General features: G+C 32.6%; 1 long non-coding RNA gene across 1 annotated transcript; it reads right to left on the minus strand.

The window, feature by feature from the left end:
• Positions 1-392: 392 nt before the first annotated feature.
• LOC149547403 (uncharacterized) lies at positions 393-4213 on the minus strand. Its single transcript, XR_016354398.1, has 2 exons — positions 4013-4213; positions 393-2435 (listed from the first exon to the last, which is right to left on the minus strand). It is a non-coding gene; the product is annotated as an uncharacterized LOC149547403 (long non-coding RNA).
• Positions 4214-4844: the final 631 nt, after the last annotated feature.

Genomic DNA, 4844 nt, shown 5'->3' on the forward strand with positions numbered 1-4844 from the left:
ATTTTAAACTAAGACTAATAAGAAGGTATTTCCTTCTATGTCATCAAGGTGATGAATTCAACGGGTTTTCTATTATCTATGTAGGCTTAAATGCGCCCAAGGGTTTATATTCCATTACTAATCTTCCAAAGGATAAGCACATTCTCAAGAGAGGCTAGCTTGTATTAAGCAAGATATATCTCCATTTGAGCATACATATGAAACTATTTAGAAAACTTGATACTTCCATTGCATCAAATCCATAATAGTGAACCATAAAATTTATTCATACACATTGAAAGACAATTAGCTTCTTACATGAGCAACCATAAATCGAATGCATATTAAAACTATTATTCAAAATATAATTATGACTATTTCTAAACATGAAACTCTCTCATATATGACTGAGAGGATAAACAACTCTTTCTATTCCAATTGAAAACCATGCACATATAGATAGAGTCTTACAATACAATGCAATTAGTTATGAGAACCTCCAAATTACTTTCTCTACCCCATGAACCCATACATCACAGTGGTATATATGAATGGAGACTTGCTTTTATAGCTTAATACACAAAACAAAATAACAAGGACTATACTTTTACAAATACAATATTTGATGCTATGCAAAATAAAACAATATCTCCTTTCAACAAATGACATATCCCTTCTTCTCTACTATGCAATCATTCATTGCTACCATATGAACAATATAGAGAGTTCTCCATTGCAGTTACAAAGCAAAATGACAAGTTTTTATCTTCAAGAAACGTCCATAAGATGATCATTTCAAGCTTGTTTCCATTGCTCCCTTGAGCAGAAAATCTGCATATGCACCATAACAAAACAACAAGGACCATGGGTGCTTTTCACCCAACCATAGGCCTCAAAGAGACCACCCCCGCGCTAGGGGAACAAGGCTCGAACCAGGTTACACACACATACATCACACAATTTTGCATGAAGACACAACACAAAACACAATCAACACCCTTCCATGGCTTGCACAATGATTCACCATTGGAATCATAAAACATTGGGTGAAGGTGGGCTCTTCAAGGAGGTGAAATTTTAACATCATAAGTATCATATCGCCAATGCTTTTTGCCTCTCAAGGCCACCACAACATAAACAACATATTGTCACTGCATTGCCTCTCAAGGCCTCCAAAACAACCATCTTCTCCTCATCCACCAAACCTCCTTGTACCTCCCAAAAAACAAGATTCATGGCCATGATGGAGCCCATGCTCCATGATAATAACAACCTCATCATGAGGTAAGAGCAAAATTTTCTTTCTCACCTGCAATGTCAAGCCCAACTTATGCCCTTCACCCAAGGCTTCTCTGCCCTCCCAAGGGTGAGTGAAGCCTTCACACCCATAATCACAATCAACACTCACATTCAACAAGAACAACAACAAAACAAATAAGAACCACAAAACAAAACCAAGAAGGTGAACCAAGAAATTTACAAGAACATCACACATTCTCACATTGTCACAATACATAATCAATGCTCATAATGCAACAAGAACACCACACTTTCACACAATACCCAAAAATCCATATCACAAGATTTAGAATGCAAATGCATACTCTATTAATGAACTCTCACACTTGCAGATTTGTTTAACCATGCTAAAAGCAAGAAATGAGAAAGAAACAAGTTTTGAGACACCAACCTTGGTCCAAGCTATGGTAAGGATAGTTGTAGTAGAGCTCCCTTAATCTCCCTCCAAAACCTAACAGTCTCTAAAATTAGAGAGTGGGTAGACACCCCACTAGTTTGGCCAAGACCCTCTAATAAAGCCTTCTCACTAACTTATTCTAGCAAAAAAACACTAAGCCACTACTTCTTACAAACTTGTCTCCTCTAACTTTTCTATTTTTGACTAAGTGGGAACATGGATATGACAACTCCAAATTCGAATTGATGGAAGAATGCATGGGTAAAGGGACCCTCTAGGTTGTCTAGGCACTCACATGGTCAAAATTAGGCCTATAACTTGTTGTACTATCATATGGATAGCTTATTCTCACATAAAAGACACTTTGGGACCACCTAATGAACCCTAAAAACCCTAGCCAAGTCCAAATTCGAATTTCCTTTGATTGAGACTCCTCATGGCATTTTTTTTTATGTGAGGTTAACTTGGGTTCTTCATCGGGGTTAGGTTTAGGTTAGGTTACTTCTTGACAAACCCTAAATGACATGGCATCTCCACATGGACAACACAAGTGTCAAATGACACACACAAAATATTACATTAAAAGTGACTTGTTTTACAATAATACATGAACTAGGCTACTACACACACATACAATTCACATATACGAAATAAAACACATTACAATGAGGTTTGAATCTTTTCCACTGATTCAACCTTGGCTATGTCATGTTTGTAGTAGTTTGAGTCTTAATTCCCCTTTAAACCCATGGTCAAATTCCTGCACACTAAACTCAAGCATCAGTAGTCCAAGAAAATCATGTAATTAATAAGTACATAAGTGAAATAATCATTATCTCATTCAACATTAGACTTGCATATATTTTATCATCTCAATTTAACTTTCCCTTTCTCAATCATTTCAAATATAACCTTCAAAATATTAAAATATCAAAACTTACATATCACATTTCAGCATTTGAGTTCCATACCTCATTCTTTTTAATTAAATTACTTTTTCTAATAATTTCCATGTAAAATGCTCAAACTACTATAACATCAAACTTTACTTATCAACATAACATGGTCAATTTAATATTTTGAATAACTTCATAGTCCATTTTTTTTTTATCATTGCAACAAGATGCTAAATTTCACAACTATTGAATCTCTAGGTATGCGGGTTAGGTCTCAATGCATAACAAAATTTATCTTTTAACTTTAATTTCAACTGTAAACATTACATTCTTACATTACAAGCATTTCTACCATTCAATTTCTATTAAAGCAATGTCAATAGCTTAAAACATGAGTAGAATCATTAAATGCATCGATTAGGTCATTATATGCAGAGGTAATTGCAGATCATCAAAATGCAGATATCTAAATGACATAACCCTAAGGTCTCAAAAGTGTATAAATACATAGGATTAAAATCACCGTAATGCAATTATCTCATTGGTACTATGACGGATCGGGTGAGGTCTCACACATTGTATATTTATTTTAGAATAAAAAAGAAATTTAAGTAATTTTTTTCCTTAAATTAGCGTAAAATAAAATAAATAAAAAATAAAAATCATTTATTGAAGAGAAAAAATAATAAAATAGATATTATAAATGAGAAATAATCTTTAAATAATTCTAACATAAAATAAAATAATTTTGTTTAAAACTTAAATAGCTACATTTCAAATATCCCTATTAATAATATCAATTACCTATATTCGTATTTATCTTTCCATTACTTATACAGCATATGAAAGTACTTGCGTTCCCAAATTTATGGAACTTTTTCTTCTCTACGCTTCTAACTTTAAAATATGTACTCTTCAACTTTAAAGAATTTTATCTTGAACTTTAATAACAAAACAGAAAAACCAGAGTAATAATCTTCTGTTCAAAAAACAAATATACTCTCACAGTATTAATCTTCTATTTTAAAAAAACAAATATAGTTTCAGAACGTTTACATGCAGAAGGAATATTAAAAAAAGTAAGCCAGAATAAACAGTACTTGGCAGAGAAGCTTCATCCAGAACAGTGTAAAACTTATATTTTATAGTATACAAAACTGTGTAAGGATCTACCAAACCAAATTTGTTTTGTAGTACATAAATCCTTGGGAGGATCTACAAAACCAAACTGGGCATAAAGCTCAACAACGATAAAAATAATCCATCCTATAACATTCATACTTTTTAAATCATCATCGTACCACTACAATAAAGAACAAATTCCACTTTTCCCAACATGAAAAACCAAAAAAAAATTAATGTAAACCAGTAACAGAAAACATCTAAACTCAAATAATTCATCAATTCATAATACAGAAATTAATGGAGAATTTAAAAGTACCTGATAATTTTCTTGTTAAATCTGTTTATTATCATCATTTCTAGTCTCTGAAGTAGTGTCCTCTCCCATGGCTGCCATCATCACCTCAGCCGATTCAGAGCTTCAAGTTTAACTAAATTTATAAAAGTGTTTGGGTATGCTATTTAAATGGTGAATGATATATAACTGAACACAAGGATTTGGAATAGTGTATTGCTAATGTGCCACTTGCTTTCATGGCTGAAACCTCTGCAATGCCTGCTCTATATAGTCCACTAGTCTTGGAGCTCACGTGACTCGAACCCCTGACGTAAGCCTCAGATTATGCATATTGCCTTCTACGTGTGCAAAGTCTAGGCTATGAGAAGGAAGAAAGAATATTGTGGATTGGAATTTTAGAGGGACAATCTAGACAAGAGGATAATATCATGGTAGAAGATTTTTGTTATTTTAATTTACTTGAAGATAAAGAAAAGTGTTTGTTTGGCCTGTTGGATATCTTTTATGTGATGAATTAATAATGATAATTTTCAATTTCTTGGCTTTGTTAGGCACAAAGATTCATTAGTGGGAGCTGTCTCCTAATATTAGGAGAATTACTTTTTTAGGAGTAATTTGTATTTATTATTATTAAAAGGAGTAATATTAGGGTGCTCATTTCAAAAAATAAAGGTTTAAAATAGATATCATATAAATATGCTATTTATAATGTATTAGTCAAATAGATCATAAACAACATTTTAGTTAACAAGTGATTAACAATGCAAAAGACAAACCACAAATAACTGATAAAAAGTGTGGAGTGGATTACAACCAAATCCAAACACTAAACAACACTAGTTGGGTAGGATCC

The sequence above is a fragment of the Cupressus sempervirens genome, chromosome 7 (genome assembly GCF_028749045.1).
Source record: "Cupressus sempervirens isolate cs-2001-9-10 chromosome 7, ASM2874904v1, whole genome shotgun sequence".
Lineage (NCBI taxonomy): Eukaryota > Viridiplantae > Streptophyta > Pinopsida > Cupressales > Cupressaceae > Cupressus > Cupressus sempervirens.